The 19,083-nt window shown below is 53.2% G+C and overlaps 1 pseudogene; it reads left to right on the top strand.

Moving 5' to 3' along the window:
* Window positions 1–5,147: 5,147 nt before the first annotated feature.
* On the top strand, window positions 5,148–6,848 carry LOC134966882 (E3 ubiquitin/ISG15 ligase TRIM25-like; annotated as a pseudogene).
* Window positions 6,849–19,083: the final 12,235 nt, after the last annotated feature.

Genomic DNA, 19,083 nt, shown 5'->3' with positions numbered 1-19,083 from the left:
AGCAGCTATATTAGGGAAAAACACTTATATAAGGTTATCCCTGTATATATATAGCGCTCTGGTGTGTGCTGGCAAACTCTCCCTCTGTCTCCCCAAAGGGCTAGTGGGGTCCTGTCCTCTATCAGAGCATTCCCTGTGTGTGTGCTGTGTGTCGGTACGCTGTGTCGACATGTATGAGGAGGAAAATGGTGTGGAGGCGGAGCAATTGCCTGTGTTAGTGATGTCACCCCCTAGGGAGTCGACACCTGACTGGATGGTCTTATGGAAAGAATTACGTGATAGTGTCGGCACTTTACAAAAGACTGTTGACGACATGAGACAGCCGGCAAATCAGTTAATACCTGTACAGGCGTCTCAAACACCGTCAGGGGCTATAAAACGCCCGTTACCTCAGGTCGATACAGACACTGACACGGACACTGACTCCAGTGTCGACGGTGAGGAAACAAACGTATTTTCCAGTAGGGCCACACGTTACATGATCACGGCAATGAAGGAGGTTTTGAACATTTCTGATACTACAAGTACCACAAGAAAGGGCATTATGTGGGGTGTGAAAAAACTACCCGTAGTTTTTCCTGAATCAGATGAATTAAATGAGGTGTGTGATGAAGCGTGGGTTTCCCCCGATAAAAAAATGCTAATTTCTAAAAAATTATTGGCATTATACCCTTTCCCGCCAGAGGTTAGGGCGCGCTGGGAAACACCCCCTAGAGTGGATAAGGCGCTCACACGCTTATCAAAACAAGTGGCGTTACCGTCTCCTGATACGGCCGCCCTCAAGGAACCAGCTGATAGGAAGCTGGAAAATATCCTAAAAAGTATATACACACATACTGGTATTATACTGCGACCAGCAATCGCCTCAGCCTGGATGTGCAGTGCTGGGGTGGCTTGGTCGGATTCCCTGACTGAAAATATTGATACCCTGGACAGGGACAATATATTATTGACTATAGAGCATTTAAAGGATGCATTTCTATATATGCGTGATGCACAGAGGGATATTTGCACTCTGGCATCAAGAGTAAGTGCGATGTCCATTTCTGCCAGAAGAGGGTTATGGACGCGACAGTGGTCAGGTGATGCGGATTCCAAACGGCATATGGAAGTATTGCCGTATAAAGGGGAGGAGTTATTTGGGGTCGGTCTATCGGACCTGGTGGCCACGGCAACGGCTGGGAAATCCACCTTTTTACCCCAAGTCACCTCACAGCAGAAAAAGATACCGTCTTTTCAGGCTCAGTCCTTTCGTCCCCATAAGGGCAAGCGGGCAAAAGGCCACTCATATCTGCCCCGGGGCAGAGGAAGGGGAAAAAGACTGCAGCAGACAGCCTCTTCCCACGAACAGAAGCCCTCCCCCGCTTCTGCCAAGTCCTCAGCATGACGCTGGGGCCTTACAAGCGGACTCAGGCACGGTGGGGGCCCGTCTCAAGAATTTCAGCGCGCAGTGGGCTCACTCGCAAGTGGACCCCTGGATCCTGCAGGTAGTATCTCAGGGGTACAAATTGGAATTCGAGACGTCTCCCCCTCGCCGGTTCCTGAAGTCTGCTTTACCAACGTCTCCCCCCGACAGGGAGGCGGTATTGGAAGCCATTCACAAGCTGTATTCCCAGCAAGTGATAATCAAGGTACCCCTCCTACAACAGGGAAAGGGGTATTATTCCACGCTGTTTGTGGTACCGAAGCCGGACGGCTCGGTGAGACCCATTTTAAATCTGAAATCCTTGAACACTTACATAAAAAGGTTCAAGTTCAAGATGGAGTCACTCAGAGCAGTGATAGCGAACCTGGAAGAAGGGGACTATATGGTGTCTCTGGACATCAAGGATGCTTACCTCCATGTCCCAATTTGCCCTTCTCACCAAGGGTACCTCAGGTTTGTGGTACAGAACTGTCACTATCAGTTTCGGACGCTGCCGTTTGGATTGTCCACGGCACCCCGGGTCTTTACCAAGGTAATGGCCGAAATGATGATTCTTCTTCGAAGAAAAGGCGTCTTAATTATCCCTTACTTGGACGATCTCCTGATAAGGGCAAGGTCCAGAGAACAGTTAGAGGTCGGAGTAGCACTATCTCAAGTAGTACTACGACAGCACGGATGGATTCTAAATATTCCAAAATCGCAGCTGATTCCGACGACACGTCTGCTGTTCCTAGGAATGATTCTGGACACAGTACAGAAAAAGGTGTTTCTCCCAGAAGAGAAAGCCAGGGAGTTATCCGACCTAGTCAGGAACCTCCTAAGACCAGGCCAAGTGTCAGTACATCAATGCACAAGGGTCCTGGGAAAGATGGTGGCTTCTTACGAAGCGATTCCATTCGGCAGATTCCACGCAAGAACTTTTCAGTGGGATCTGCTGGACAAATGGTCCGGATCGCATCTTCAAATGCATCAGCGGATAACCCTGTCTCCAAGGACAAGGGTGTCTCTCCTGTGGTGGTTACAGAGTGCTCATCTCCTAGAGGGCCGCAGATTCGGCATTCAGGATTGGGTCCTGGTGACCACGGATGCCAGCCTGAGGGGCTGGGGAGCAGTCACACAGGGAAGAAATTTCCAGGGCTTGTGGTCAAGCATGGAAACGTCACTTCACATAAATATCCTGGAACTCAGGGCCATTTACAATGCCCTAAGTCAGGCAAGACCTCTGCTTCAGGGTCAGCCGGTGTTGATCCAGTCGGACAACATCACGGCAGTCGCCCACGTAAACAGACAGGGCGGCACGAGAAGCAGGAGGGCAATGACGGAAGTGGCAAGGATTCTTCGCTGGGCGGAAAATCATGTGATAGCACTGTCAGCAGTGTTCATTCCGGGAGTGGACAACTGGGAAGCAGACTTCCTCAGCAGACACGATCTTCACCCGGGGGAGTGGGGACTTCACCCAGAAGTCTTCCACATGATTGTGAACCGTTGGGAAAAACCAAAGGTGGACATGATGGCGTCCCGCCTCAACAAAAAACTGGACAGATATTGCGCCAGGTCAAGGGACCCTCAGGCAATAGCTGTGGACGCTCTGGTAACACCGTGGGTGTACCAGTCAGTGTATGTGTTCCCTCCTCTTCCTCTCATACCAAAAGTACTGAGAATCATAAGAAGGAGAGGAGTAAAGACTATACTCGTGGCTCCGGATTGGCCAAGAAGGACTTGGTACCCGGAAATTCAAGAGATGCTCACGGAAGACCCGTGGCCTCTACCTCTAAGAAAGGACCTGCTCCAGCAGGGACCATGTCTGTTCCAAGACTTACCGCGGCTGCGTTTGACGGCATGGCGGTTGAACGCCGGATCCTGAAGGAAAAAGGCATTCCGGATGAAGTCATCCCTACCCTGATCAAAGCCAGGAAGGATGTGACCGTACAACATTATCACCGTATTTGGCGAAAATATGTTGCGTGGTGCGAGGCCAGGAAGGCCCCTACAGAGGAATTTCAACTGGGTCGATTCCTGCATTTCCTGCAAACAGTACTGTCTATGGGCCTCAAATTAGGGTCCATTAAGGTTCAAATTTCGGCCCTGTCAATATTCTTCCAAAAAGAACTAGCTTCTGTTCCTGAAGTTCAGACGTTTGTCAAGGGAGTACTGCATATACAGCCTCCTTTTGTGCCTCCAGTGGCACCTTGGGATCTCAATGTAGTTTTGGGATTCCTAAAATCACATTGGTTTGAACCACTCACCACTGTGGACTTAAAATATCTCACATGGAAAGTGGTAATGCTGTTAGCCCTGGCTTCAGCCAGGCGTGTTTCAGAATTGGCGGCTTTATCCTATAAAAGCCCTTACCTAATTTTTCATACGGACAGGGCAGAATTGAGGACTCGTCCTCAATTTCTCCCTAAGGTGGTTTCAGCATTTCACTTAAACCAGCCTATTGTGGTGCCTGCGGCTACTAGGGACTTGGAGGATTCCAAGTTGCTGGACGTAGTCAGGGCCCTGAAAATATATGTTTCCAGGACGGCTGGAGTCAGAAAATCTGACTCGCTGTTTATCCTGTATGCACCCAACAAGCTGGGTGCTCCTGCTTCTAAGCAGACGATTGCTCGTTGGATTTGTAGTACAATTCAGCTTGCACATTCTGTGGCAGGCCTGCCACAGCCAAAATCTGTAAAAGCCCATTCCACACGGAAAGTGGGCTCATCTTGGGCGGCTGCCCGAGGGGTCTCGGCTTTACAACTTTGCCGAGCTGCTACTTGGTCAGGGGCAAACACGTTTGCTAAATTCTACAAATTTGATACCCTGGCTGAGGAGGACCTGGAGTTCTCTCATTCGGTGCTGCAGAGTCATCCGCACTCTCCCGCCCGTTTGGGAGCTTTGGTATAATCCCCATGGTCCTTTCGGAGTCCCCAGCATCCACTAGGACGTTAGAGAAAATAAGAATTTACTTACCGATAATTCTATTTCTCATAGTCCGTAGTGGATGCTGGGCGCCCATCCCACGTGCGGATTGTCTGCATTACTTGTACATAGTTATTGTTACAAAAATCGGGTTATTGTTGTTGTGAGCCATCTTTTCAGAGGCTCCTCTGTTATCATGCTGTTAACTGGGTTCAGATCACAAGTTGTACGGTGTGATTGGTGTGGCTGGAAAGAGTCTTACCCGGGATTCAAAATCCTTCCTTATTGTGTACGCTCGTCCGGGCACAGTATCCTAACTGAGGCTTGGAGGAGGGTCATAGGGGGAGGAGCCAGTGCACACCAGGTAGTCCTAAAGCTTTTTACTTTTGTGCCCAGTCTCCTGCGGAGCCGCTATTCCCCATGGTCCTTTCGGAGTCCCCAGCATCCACTACGGACTATGAGAAATAGAATTATCGGTAAGTAAATTCTTATTTTTTAGAAACACATGCGATCGCACTGCGATTAGATAAATATTATGTGCAGCACATATCTTGAGACGCGATATTCGACCGGCGTGCCCGCGCATCGCGTCGAAAGGTACTAAAATGTGCATACAATCCTTCGATTTCTCTCACAGATGGGGTCGAAATCGAAGGATAGTACCGATAATCTCATATGTGTATGGGCACCATTAGTATAACTGAGCCTGTAGCTATAATCTGAGTGACAGCTCCCCCTCGCCCTGTGTGCAGAATGTGACTGCAGCATATCTGAGTGTCAGAGACTTTCACTTTAATTTCTCTCTCCTGCTGCAGCGATGGCGTCTGCTGATCTGAGACAGGAGCTGAACTGTTCCATCTGCCTGAGCATTTATACAGTTATATGTAACCCTGAGATGTGGCCACAACTTCTGCCGGGTCTGTATTGATCGTGTGCTGGATACACAGGAGGACACAGGAGTTTATAGCTGTCCTGACTGCAGAGCAGAGTGTCCGGAGCGTCCTGCACTGATACGGAACATAACTCTGTGTAACATAGTGGGGAGTTTCCTGTCTACTCGCCCAGATCAGGAGGAGACTGGGATCCTCTGCACTTACTGTATTCACTCTCCTGTACCTGCTGCTAAATCCTGTCTGCATTGTGAGGCTCCTCTGTGTGATAATCACCTGAGAGTACACAGCAAGTCACCAGAGCACGTCTTATCTGATCCCACCACTGCCCTGGGGAACAGGAAATGCTCCATACATAAGAAGTTCCTGGAGTATTACTGCACTGAGGACGATGTCTGTATCTGTGTGTCCTGCAGTTTGGCCGGAGAACATCGGGGACACCTGGTGGAGATGCTGGATGAGGCCTCTGAGAAGAAGAAGGAGAAACTGAGAAATGTTCTGCAGAAACTGACCACAAGGAGAGCGGAGACTGAGAAAAGACTCCATAGTCTGCAGAAGTGCAGGAGAGAAGATCAGGGAAAAGCAGCTGGTGTAACAGAGACTGTCACTGCCCTGTTTAGAGACCTCAGGAGACAGCTGAAAGACCTGGAGAAGAGAGTCCTGAGTGAGATCTCCAGGCAGGAACAGTGCTTTTCACTCTCAGTCTCTGATCTGATCCAGCAGCTGGCAATGAAGAAGGACGAGCTGTCCGGGAAGATGCATCAGATCAAAGAGCTGTGTAATATGTCTGATCCAGTGACTGTCTTACAGGAACCAGACACAGGGGACTTTTGTGACACTGAGGACACAGAGAGACATGATAGACAGGTCCGTGGTGCAGGAGATCTGGATGTGGGTCTCATCTCAGGGACATTACACACATTATCTGACATAATAACAGGTATAAATACAGGGATCTATGTGCAGGAAGATACAGACATATTACTGGATGTAACCACAGCTGCTAATGATGTACAGATATCAGGTGACAGGAAAACTGCATCCAGCTCACACATAAACCAGAATCGCCCAGTAACACCAGAGAGATTTCAGAGTCATCCTCAGGTAATAAGCACCAGGGGATTCTCCTCAGGGCGACATTACTGGGAGGTGGATGTCAGTCAGTCAGTGAGCTGGAGGGTGGGGATGTGTTATCCCAGTATAGACAGAAGAGGGAATCAGTCACGCATTGGAGATAATAACAAGTCCTGGTGTTTGAGAAGGTTTAATAATGAGTGCTCAGTGTTACATGACAGTACAGATATCCCGTTAGCTGGCAATATTCCCTCTGACAGAGTGAGGGTATACCTGGATTATGAGGCAGGACAGCTGTCCTTTTATTCTCTGTGTGACCCCATCAGACACTTACACACCTACACTGCCGCCCTCACTGAGCCCCTCCATGCTGCACTAGGTGTATGGAGAGGAGGGCGTATAACTATATCTGGGGGAGACAGGGTCCAGGACTGGGAGGAATTAGCATAAGAAATCTTCCCAGAGACTGGTTATATATATCACAAGGAGGGAAATATGATTGGTGTAACATTTAGCCAATAGAATGAAGAATTGGGTTAATCTACCTATAAACTCCTCCCCATGTAACCAGGTGTCAGAATGGGCATCAGTAGTGTGGCCGGAGAGCCCCAGCCACGAGGCAAATGGCCGCCCTGGCACTGAAGGGGTTAATCCCTAGTGCCCGGCGCCATTTGCCAAGACAAAGGGGCGCTTGGCGCCAAATTTGAAATGTATTGCGGGCGCTAGGCGCCGTGTTTTATTACTGTTTAAAATTGTATTTTCATATGCGCCGTGGTCCCGGACCCCTCCGGAGACCACGGCAGGGAGGACAGCTCCCCGGCGCGCTCAGCAGAGTGTGCGCGCCGGGGGAGAGGAGGCAGCCGCTGACCGCCGGAGTCCGGGAGCTCCGCTCCCGGCAGCGGTCAGTGTAGCCCCGGGCGCACTGGAGTGTGCGCGCCGGGGAGAAGGGTGAGCGCTGCGGCTGGGAGCTCGGCTCCCGCTGCAGTGCTCTAGGTGAGAGCCGCCGCTGGGGGCCGGGAGCTCTGCTCCCGGCGCCTCAGCCCAGCACGGGTGGCCAGCCGCAGCAGCCGGGACGGACGTCCCGGGCTGCTAGTCGGCGAGGGGGGTGCGCTGCAGCCCGGCTCCCCGCCGGACGCTGCAGCGAGGCTAACAGACAGGCGCCGCTCATGGGGGACCGGGCTAGCCGGCTCCCTAGCGGCGTGGGCACATTAGGCGGCCAAGCAAGATGATGAGCGCTGGGGTCCGGGAGCTACGCTCCCGGCGCCCCAGCACCACAACAAAGCCAGAGTCACGGCGGCCGGGACAAGAGTCACGGCGGCCGGGACAAGAGTCACGGGCCGCCGGGCTTAGGTACAGGGGGGTGCGCCGCTGCGTGCGGCGAGGCCACCAAAGTAGTGCCACCCTGGGGGGACAGGGAGAGCCAGCTCCCTGGAACCCCAGAGGCAGGAAGGCAGGCTGAAGGATGGGGGAAGCCAGCCCCATGCCTCCAGCACTGAGAGGGAGAGCCCTAGCAGCCAGGCTGCAGGGCTAGGGAAGGCACTGCAGTGCCTGAATATGTAGAGTCTGTGCAGGGCACAGGCTCAGTGTATATTTAAAGAGAAATGTACAGTGTGATTTAAAAATGTAATGTATTTAAAGATAAAATGCACTTACTTGATTGTGTGTCCCAGGAGGGGGGAATCCATAGCTGTGCAGGCTGATGGATTCTCCCAGACCTTTTCCCTAAAAACGGAATGCTTTCCCATCCAGCCTCACAGTTCCAATGGGGACAGGGAGAAAGAGAAGCAGCTTAGCTATAGAACAAGCTGAGGGGTTTCTTGGAGCTCCATGGAGATCAGCCGTAGTGAACCAGAGACCTGGACCGGGGAGTCAGGCTGCCCAGCTCTGGAGCCCAAATCCAGGCTGCAGGCAGTGAGAGGGGTCCCGGGCAGGTTTCTGGAAGTCAGTTTAGGAGGGAAAACTTCCCCCCAGCCAGACTGAACGGCACCGTGGGAGTAGCCTGCTCTCCCAGATGGGAGAGACAAAGGAGACCGGCCACTCCCCACTGTCCATTGGGGACAATGTTAGGTGTGCATGAGTCCAGAGCATGCACAGCTCATGGGTAAACATTGATTGGTTGTACACCACAGGGCGGGCTTACCCCCTGTGGTAGAGGGTCTTGGAGAGGGATAAAAGGAGGGCAGTTGGCCCATAGGATTGTGTATTGTAACATCTTCTTCTGCTGAAACATCTTAATTGTATGCTGTTGCCCCTAGCAATAGGGAGGAGCCTTTTTAAAGGTTATTTGAGCAATAAACACCTTTGCCTCAAGAAGACTGCTTCATCTTGTGACCAACAGGGTTAGGCCAAACCTAGCCCCGTCCTCCGGCTGTCCAGGGAAGCACCTGACGTCTCCAAGCTCCGCCTTCCGCCAGCTACCGGTAGAGGCCTAGCAAGTGGCTAGTGGGGATTCGTCGACACCACACAGGTGTGGTAAAGCAGTGCGTCGGCACATACAGAGCAGAACCGTGGTTCCAAACGCCACGGCAGGTTAGGAGTTTGGTGGTGGCAGCGAGAACCCGCCCACAGCGCAGTGGGTGGAGTCAGTAACAGGCGGTTACTGACGGTAAGCGGGAATCCCCTATGTGGTCAGGCCTCGTGCGGCTTGACCTTCCATTCTGTGCGCAGTCAACGGGACGCGGAAGCTGCGAGTGCTTCCGTACGGTATCGTCCTGTCACAGAAATTGGTGGCATAGTGGTGGGATAATCCCAGGCGGCTTTTCATCACCCGATTGGAGAAGCCGAGTTACTCAGGAGAGGAGTAACTGCAGCGCAGGAGAACGCACAAGATGGCGGAATTCAGCGGAATGTCCAAGGAGGATCTGGAGATCGTATGCCAGGGGAAGGGTGTGGAAATCCCTTTCAACGCGTCCAGGAGCGTCATGCAGGCGGCGCTCAGGAGCTGGGAGGAGTCTCAGGTGGAGGTGGAAAACACTGACGGCGTCAGCATCGCAGAGGACGACCCAACAGTGGACCTTCGCACAGGACCGGTGAGATCCACAAGCCCCGCCCTCTCTCACAACAGCCATATTTCCCAGCAATCCCAAGCAGGGCCAGGATCCCAACGTCCCAGGGGGGGCGACCCGGATACCCTAGCAGATCGGCTAGCGGAATTGGGGGAAAGGGCAACGGAGCAAGAACGCATGCTTGTCATTCGGATGTGGCATGCGGAGCGGGCATCACAGGCCGTGGTACCCCGGGAGCCGTTGTCAGCTGTTGTACACAGATCAGGACGAGTTCAGTTTGCCAAGTTTGCAGACAGTGATGGGGACATTGATGGACATTTGCAAGTCTTTGAGAGGACTTGTAAACTACATGATCTACCCAAGTCAGAGTGGGTGAGACACCTTGTGCCCACTCTGCATGGAGAGGCCTTGGAGGCCTATCGAGGAGTGGCGACGGAGGACTGTGGGAACTACGACGAAGTCAAGAAGGCCCTCCTCCAGCGATTCTTCATCACTCCTGAGTCTTACAGGAAGAAATTCAGAGACTTGCCCAAGAATCCTAGCAGCACCCATGAGCAGTTCGCCACCCAGCTGAGGCAGTACGTGGTGAAGTGGGTGAAGGATTCGGAAGCCACTACGTGGGACGCACTGATCGACCTGATCTGCAGGGAGCAGTTCTACCGCAGGTGCGCCCCAGAAGTGAAGGAGTGGGTGCTAGATCGGGAGCCACCCAGCTTAAAGATGGCTGCCCAGTTAGCAGACAAATATGTGGCAATTCGGCCGCAGGGGCAGAAGCGCCCAACCAGCAGCCAACCCCAAAAGACTGTACCACCAGGGGGACACCCCTCTTCAGCTCATCGCCCCCCAAAGCAAGCATCTTCCAACCCTGGTGCTTTTGGCCAGCAACCGCCCCGCAGTGCCCCTGCCAGTAATCAGAGGCCATCGGAGCCACGCCTGGACAAAAAGTGCTATGGCTGTGGGAAGATCGGACATCTGAGGATGAACTGTCCTGCATCCCAAGCACCCCAGACTCGTGCCCCAAATCCGAGTGCTGGAGCCCGGATTGCTTGCTTAACCCGGGAAGATGAGCTTCCAGAGACTGTACCCCCTCCAGTCAGTCCGATGGAGTGTGGCAAGAAACAGGTGGACTCCACGGAAAGAGTCACCTGTATGGCTAAGAAGCCCCCACCAAATATGTGGCGGCACCTGCAGCCGGTCCAAGTGGGATCCCTGCAGGGCGAAGGCTTAAGAGACTCTGGGGCCTCCATAACCGTTGTAAGCCCCCACCTGGTCGACCCTGCTGCCGTACTGCAGGGTTGCACTGCAAAAGTTACAGTGGCCGATGGGCTAGAGCGAGAAGTGCCCATGGCCAGAGTCTACCTCGACTGGGGAGCTGGACAAGAGCTAAGAGATGTTGCCGTAATGGATGGCCTCCCAACTGATGTCGTCTTGGGGAATGATCTCGGTGGAGGGATCGTTACTGCCTTCGCGAACGCCATCACCCGGAGTCAAGCGGCCAGACTACAGTCTTCATCGTCTCTGCCAGCACCGCCCAGCCCAGAGGAAAAGACCCTAGCGGCTGAACAACCGCCAACCACAGCGTCAGCCATCCCAGAGGAAAAGACCACAGCGGCCAGATCAGCACATCTGCCCCTTGCCTCTGGTGGGCCTACGTCCCCTAGCAACGCAGAGGATGTCGGTTCCAGTTTGTTGAATCCTGTGCGGGTGCCCAGCGACGCTCCTGTCCCTAGTGGTCTGCCAACTCCGGCGGTGAGTATGAGTGACTACCCCGACCTTACCATGACTGACCCCAACTTGACTGACCCCAATCTTCCCCCTGTAGAGTGTCCAAACTTAGGAGAAAGTGAGGGCCGCAGGCAGGAGTTTAGGGAAGCTCAGCTCTCTGACCCATCCCTGGAAGGTATGAGGCGCCAAGCTGGCCGCGGCCTTGTTGGGATGGGGGCAGGGAGTGTGACCTGGTGGAAACGGTTACTGTACCGGGTAGCCAAGGTAGAGGGGGATAGGCCAGTGCGGGAGAAAGTTCAACTGGTGGTTCCCAGGAGCTTTCGGGAGCAACTGATGTCAGTTGCCCATGAAATTCCTTTGGCGGGACACCTGGGGAGGGACCGAACACTGAGGCGCCTGACGCAGAACTTTTTTTGGCCCGGAGTGTCGGATGACGTCCGGACCTACTGTAAGTCCTGTGATGTGTGCCAACGGCTTGGACGCCCCAGTGCTCGGGCTCCCCTGAGGTCTTTGCCAATAGTCGGGGAACCTTTCCAACGAGTGGCCGTGGACATAGTCGGTCCCCTACCTGTGCCCAGTAGATCGGGGAAGAGATACATCCTCACCGTGGTGGATTATGCTACCCGGTATCCAGAGGCTGTGGCTCTGTCCGCCATCACTGCGGAAAAGGTAGCGGACGCTCTGCTAGGCATATTTAGTAGAGTAGGGTTCCCCAGTGAGATCCTAACCGATCAAGGGACACAGTTCATGAGTGATCTGGTCCAGTGTCTCTGGGCGAAGTGCGGAGTGCGCCAACTCCGCACTGCCCCCTATCATCCCCAGACTAACGGACTCTGCGAGAGATTCAATGGTACTCTGAAGCAGATGCTACGGGCATTTGTGACTTCGGAGGGAGGAGACTGGGAGCGATACCTGCCGCACCTCCTGTTTGCATATCGGGAAGTGCCCCAGGAGTCAACCGGATTCTCGCCCTTCGAGTTACTATATGGCCGCCGAGTACGTGGACCTCTTGACCTGTTCCGGGAGTCTTGGGAGGGGGAGCTGATCCACCAGGATGAGTCCGTGGTGGAGTATGTGTTGAAGCTCAGAGATCGGTTAGAGAATCTCATGGGACTAGCGCAAGCGAATCTTGCGGAAGCACAGACCAAGCAGAAGACTTGGTATGACCAGGGCGCGCGTGCTCGGGTCTTTGGAGTAGGGCAGAAGGTTCTGGTTCTGGTGCCCACACGTCAGAACAAGCTCCAGGCTGCCTGGGCGGGACCGTACACGGTTGCAAAACGCCTAAGCGACATCACCTACGTGGTGTCATTTGACAGCGATGGTAGGAGGCAGCGTACCTACCATATAAACATGTTGAAGGCATACCACGAGCGTGTGGAGTCGGTAGCCGCTGTGTGCTGCCTGCCGATGGAGGAACCAGGAAAAGATCCCATTCCTGACCTCCTCGCGGATGCCAAGGGTGAGGGTGGTGTAGAGGAAGTTAGCTGGAGCAGTGAGCTTGGTAACCACAAGAGGGAGCAGCTGGAGTCAGTGCTGCTGTCCTTTGAGGCCCAGTTCAGCAGGAAGCCCGGCCTGACTTCCCTACGTGCCCATCATGTAGATACTGGTGAGCATAGGCAGATTCGGCAACCCGCGTATCGGGTCTCACCAGAGGCGCAGGCGAGTATCTACCAAGAGGTGCAGGAGATGTTAGCGCTAGGCGTAATCACGCGCTCCAACAGTCCCTGGGCCGCCTCCGTTGTACTGGTTCCCAAGAAGGACCGGACAACCAGGTTCTGCGTAGACTACCGCCGGTTGAACGAAGTAACCAAATCCGACGCCTATCCCCTACCCCGCATTGACGCACTGTTAGACGAGCTGGCTGGGGCGAAGTACATCTCTACGTTCGATCTGAGCAAGGGGTATTGGCAGATACCAATGACTCCCGAGGCTCAGGAACGGTCCGCCTTCATCACCTCCTTTGGCTTGTTTGAGTTCAAAACGATGCCATTCGGGATGAAGAATGCGCCAGCCACCTTCCAGAGTGTGGTCGATGACCTGCTGAAGGGGTTCCGAGAGTTCGCCCAGGCCTACTTGGATGACATTGCTGTCTTCAGCCGAACCTGGGAAGAGCACCTGGGCCATGTGGGGTTGGTGTTAGAGAGGATTCGGTGGGCAGGTCTGACCATCAGGGCAGACAAGTGCCAAATGGGGATGACAGAGGTACAGTACCTGGGGCACCGTGTGGGGGGAGGTAAGGTGAAGCCTGAACCAGCGAAGGTGGAGGCGATCCGCGACTGGCCCCGGCCCACAACCCAGAGACAGGTCCTGGCTTTCTTAGGGATCGCAGGATACTACAGACGTTTTGTCCCTGACTTCAGTTCTGTGGCCAAACCCCTGACTGATCTGACTAAGAAGAAACTCCCCAAGATAGTTGACTGGACGACCGCATGTGAGTTGGCATTCCAGTCGTTGAAAACTGCTCTAGTACCCAGTACTGATGGCGCCGGACTATAGTAAAAACTTTGTTGTACAAACTGATGCGTCACAGTACGGACTCGGGGCAGTACTGAGCCAGGAGGGGCCGGATGGACAGGAGCACCCTGTGGCCTATTTGAGCAGAAAGCTGCTACCGCGGGAGGTGGGGTATGCCACAATTGAAAAGGAGTGTTTGGCTATTGTTTGGGCTGTGAAGAAGCTTCAGCCCTATTTGTATGGCCGCCATTTTACGGTGGTAACGGACCACAATCCATTACGGTGGCTCCAACACACCACGGGGGAAAACGGCAGACTGTTGCGGTGGAGCCTTGCTCTTCAGGTTTATGACTTCCATATTATCCACAAGCAAGGCAAGGCTCATAGCAATGCAGATGGACTGTCACGTCAGGAGGAGCCTGAACCCCCAAAGAACTCCCGGTAACCTCATTAAGGACTGCGGGACCAGGACCCAAATCGTTGGGACATGGGTCCCTGGTTGACCCGCTTGAATGGGGGGGGAGGAGTGTGGCCGGAGAGCCCCAGCCACGAGGCAAATGGCCGCCCTGGCACTGAAGGGGTTAATCCCTAGTGCCCGGCGCCATTTGCCAAGACAAAGGGGCGCTTGGCGCCAAATTTGAAATGTATTGCGGGCGCTAGGCGCCGTGTTTTATTACTGTTTAAAATTGTATTTTCATATGCGCCGTGGTCCCGGACCCCTCCGGAGACCAAGGCAGGGAGGACAGCTCCCCGGCGCGCTCAGCAGAGTGTGCGCGCCGGGGGAGAGGAGGCAGCCGCTGACCGCCGGAGTCCGGGAGCTCCGCTCCCGGCAGAGGTCAGTGTAGCCCCGGGCGCACTGGAGTGTGCGCGCCGGGGAGAAGGGTGAGCGCTGCGGCTGGGAGCTCGGCTCCCGCTGCAGTGCTCTAGGTGAGAGCCGCCGCTGGGGGCCGGGAGCTCTGCTCCCGGCGCCTCAGCCCAGCACGGGTGGCCAGCCGCAGCAGCCGGGACGGACGTCCCGGGCTGCTAGTCGGCGAGGGGGGTGCGCTGCAGCCCGGCTCCCCGCCGGACGCTGCAGCGAGGCTAACAGACAGGCGCCGCTCATGGGGGACCGGGCTAGCCGGCTCCCTAGCGGCGTGGGCACATTAGGCGGCCAAGCAAGATGATGAGCGCTGGGGTCCGGGAGCTACGCTCCCGGCGCCCCAGCACCACAACAAAGCCAGAGTCACGGCGGCCGGGACAAGAGTCCCGGGCCGCCGGGCTTAGGTACAGGGGGGTGCGCCGCTGCGTGCGGCGAGGCCACCAAAGTAGTGCCACCCTGGGGGGACAGGGAGAGCCAGCTCCCTGGAACCCCAGAGGCAGGAAGGCAGGCTGAAGGATGGGGGAAGCCAGCCCCATGCCTCCAGCACTGAGAGGGAGAGCCCTAGCAGCCAGGCTGCAGGGCTAGGGAAGGCACTGCAGTGCCTGAATATGTAGAGTCTGTGCAGGGCACAGGCTCAGTGTATATTTAAAGAGAAATGTACAGTGTGATTTAAAAATGTAATGTATTTAAAGATAAAATGCACTTACTTGATTGTGTGTCCCAGGAGGGGGGAATCCATAGCTGTGCAGGCTGATGGATTCTCCCAGACCTTTTCCCTAAAAACGGAATGCTTTCCCATCCAGCCTCACAGTTCCAATGGGGACAGGGAGAAAGAGAAGCAGCTTAGCTATAGAACAAGCTGAGGGGTTTCTTGGAGCTCCATGGAGATCAGCCGTAGTGAACCAGAGACCTGGACCGGGGAGTCAGGCTGCCCAGCTCTGGAGCCCAAATCCAGGCTGCAGGCAGTGAGAGGGGTCCCGGGCAGGTTTCTGGAAGTCAGTTTAGGAGGGAAAACTTCCCCCCAGCCAGACTGAACGGCACCGTGGGAGTAGCCTGCTCTCCCAGATGGGAGAGACAAAGGAGACCGGCCACTCCCCACTGTCCATTGGGGACAATGTTAGGTGTGCATGAGTCCAGAGCATGCACAGCTCATGGGTAAACATTGATTGGTTGTACACCACAGGGCGGGCTTACCCCCTGTGGTAGAGGGTCTTGGAGAGGGATAAAAGGAGGGCAGTTGGCCCATAGGATTGTGTATTGTAACATCTTCTTCTGCTGAAACATCTTAATTGTATGCTGTTGCCCCTAGCAATAGGGAGGAGCCTTTTTAAAGGTTATTTGAGCAATAAACACCTTTGCCTCAAGAAGACTGCTTCATCTTGTGACCAACAGGGTTAGGCCAAACCTAGCCCCGTCCTCCGGCTGTCCAGGGAAGCACCTGACGTCCTCCAAGCTCCGCCTTCCGCCAGCTACCGGTAGAGGCCTAGCAAGTGGCTAGTGGGGATTCGTCGACACCACACAGGTGTGGTAAAGCAGTGCGTCGGCACATACAGAGCAGAACCGTGGTTCCAAACGCCACGGCAGGTTAGGAGTTTGGTGGTGGCAGCGAGAACCCGCCCACAGCGCAGTGGGTGGAGTCAGTAACAGGCGGTTACTGACGGTAAGCGGGAATCCCCTATGTGGTCAGGCCTCGTGCGGCTTGACCTTCCATTCTGTGCGCAGTCAACGGGACGCGGAAGCTGCGAGTGCTTCCGTACGGTATCGTCCTGTCACAAGTAGTATAACAGTTTTACATTAACAGGTGTACTACAGCCTTGTACCCAAGGGCGTAGCTACCATAGGTGCAGGGAGTGCAGCTGCTATGGGGCCCTGTGCTGCCTCCGGGGCCCTGCACTCTCCCTGCACCTATTTGTGCTGCTTTTTATTTAACTTCTCTCCTGGCCGCTCCGTCTCTCCTCACAGTCAGATGCTGGGAGGAAGCGAGGCTCTGCTTGCAGGGACATCCCCGGACCACAGCCCTGCCTCCTCCCTGTTTAAGTCAGTGAGGAGAGAAAACAGAGCAAGGCCGGGCGATCCTGCAGAGCAGCCAGCACGGGGCATTGAACGTGAGCGCCCGCACGCTGGCTCCACCCGCTCTCTGTCCATGGGGGGAAAGAGGTTGAGGGACTGAGCCCTAAGTAAGTAGTCTGGTGCTGGGGAGGTGGGGTGCACTGGGGGCCCCGTGGAAATTGTGCTATGGGGCCCCCAAAGTTGTAGCTATGCTCCTGCTTGTACCTGTATAATATATACTGTATGTATATCTATCTATATACAGGTTGAGTATCCCATATTCAAATATTCCGAAATACGGAATCTTTTGAGTGAGAGTGAGATAGTGAAACCTTTGTTTTTTGATGGCTCAATGTACACAAACTTTGTTTAATACACAAAGTTATTAAAAAGATTGTATTAAATGAAGTTCAGGCTGTGTGTATAAGGTGTATATGAAACATAAATGAATTGTGTGAATGTAGACACACTTTGTTTAATGCACAAAGTTATTAAAAATTAGAGATGAGCGGGTTCGGTTTTACTCGGATTTACTCGGCTCTCAAAACAGCATCTTATTGGCTCACAGATGTCTCTTGTATTGGATAGCCAATAAGATGCCGTTTTGAGAAGCGAGTAAATCCGAGTAAAACTCGAACCCGCTCATCTCTATTAAAAATATTGGCTACAATTACCTTCTGGTTGTGTGTATAAGGTGTATATGAAACATAAATGCATTCTATGCCTAGATTTGGGTCCCATCGCCATGATATCTCATTGTGATATGCAATTATTCCAGAATACGGAAAAATACGATATCCAAAATACCTCTGGTCCCAAGCATTGTGGATTTGGGATACTCAACCTGTATATACACAATCCTATTTGTTTTTCATTTACAAGCTTATTCCTATTTAATACAACACAGATATTAGTAACAGGACAGTAATGGATCTATTCTACCATAAATGACTGAGGGGGTAATTCAAACCTGATCGCTAGGCTGCAATCGTTGCGTCCTGCGTTCAGATAGTCGCTGCCCAAGGGGGAGTGTGCAAGTGTGCGAATGCATGTGTATGCTGAGCTGCAAATAACCACTTTGTCTATTGCTCATGGACCGCTGTGTGAAAACGCCCAGCAGTGATCAGATCTGAATCACCCCCCTAGAAGTCTGTTATTTATCCTGTAATTGTGTCTCACTCCCAGGCCTGTGTGGGTGTTGGATGTTTGTGTATCAGATGTGTCAGATAACATTAGAAAATATAAATAAATAAATGAGTCAATCATTAAAGGTTCCTTTTAGTATTGCCAATATACCATAGAACTGGTACTTCTACTATCCTATACTCTCACCTCTCTGCCACATGGGTTCCCAGTGCCGGAGTCACCGTAATCTGTGTACAGGGTACACTTTGCTGTATATGGGCCCAATGTGACCCAGTTCCCCATATCTAGGGGCATAGCCTGTGTAGGGTAGTAGAGAATCTAGAATTGCTCACTTACTATTACTAGTACTACCCCTAGTGGTGTCCAAAATCCACAGAATATCCTGTTATACAATTGCAACAATGACTGCCACCCAGACCTGGGAACATGAGTTCTCTTCCTGACCAGGGCACTATCTGTGTGGCATTTGTATGTTCTCCCAGTGATTGCAGAGGCTTCCTACATGTTCTCTGTCCTCCCACACTCCATAAACATACTAGTAGGGTAAGTGGCTTATGACAAAAAAAAAAAAAGTACCCTAGTGTGTATTTGTGTCCATGTGATAGGGAATATAGGGGGTAATTCTGAGTTGGTCGCAGCAGGAATTTTGTTAGCAGTTGGGCAAAACCATGTGCACTGCAGGGGAGGCAGATATAACATGTGCAGAGAGAGTTAGAATTGGGTGGGTTATTTTGTTTCTGTGCAGGGTAAATACTGGCTGCTTTATTTTTACACTGCAATTTAGGTTGCAGATTGAACACACCACACCCAAATCTAACTCTCTCTGCACATGTTATATCTGCCTCCCCTGCAGTGCACATGGTTTTGCCCAACTGCTAACAAAATTGCTGCTGCGATCAACTCAGAATTACCCCCATAGAGTTGTACTCTGATGCAATTGCGCTCTTCTATGCTACACAACTGCTAATGTGAGCAAGTGAAGCTGCCGCCCAGCAATGAAACTAGACGCTCACCGGAGCGAACGCAACTCATTCGCAATTTGTGTACACATGCGCGGCCTATATGCAAGAACGCTAAACAGCGACTGCTCGAGACGGTCTATGGCTACGCAGGCTAGAAGCGGCAGTAGTCACGCAGGCGCCATGTTTATGTATGCAGGAACTCACAGCTGACATCACATACACACCCCGTAAACGTGGTCATGAGACGCCTGCGTTTTGACAAGCACTGGTAACCAGACGGTCAGGTCAGAGGCTGAAGGTCTGGTAACCAGGCAGTCAGGTCAGAGGCTGAGCGTCTGGTACCAGGCAGTCAGGTCAGAGGCCGAGCGTGTGGTAACCAGGCAGTCAGGTCAGAGGCTGAGGGTCCGGTAACCAGGTGGTCAGGACAGATGCTGAGGGTCTGATAACCAGACGGTCAGGGCAGAGGCCATGGGTCCGGTAACCAGGTGGTCAGGACAAAGGCTGAGGATCTGGTAACCAGGCGGTCAGGTCAGAGGCCGAAGGTCTGGTAACCAGGCGGTCTGGACAGAGGTTGAAGGTCTGGTAACCA

Source organism: Pseudophryne corroboree, chromosome 10, assembly GCF_028390025.1.
Source record: "Pseudophryne corroboree isolate aPseCor3 chromosome 10, aPseCor3.hap2, whole genome shotgun sequence".
Taxonomy (NCBI): domain Eukaryota; kingdom Metazoa; phylum Chordata; class Amphibia; order Anura; family Myobatrachidae; genus Pseudophryne; species Pseudophryne corroboree.
Note: the sequence above shows the minus strand (reverse complement) of the source record. Positions and strands in the feature narration are given on the sequence as shown.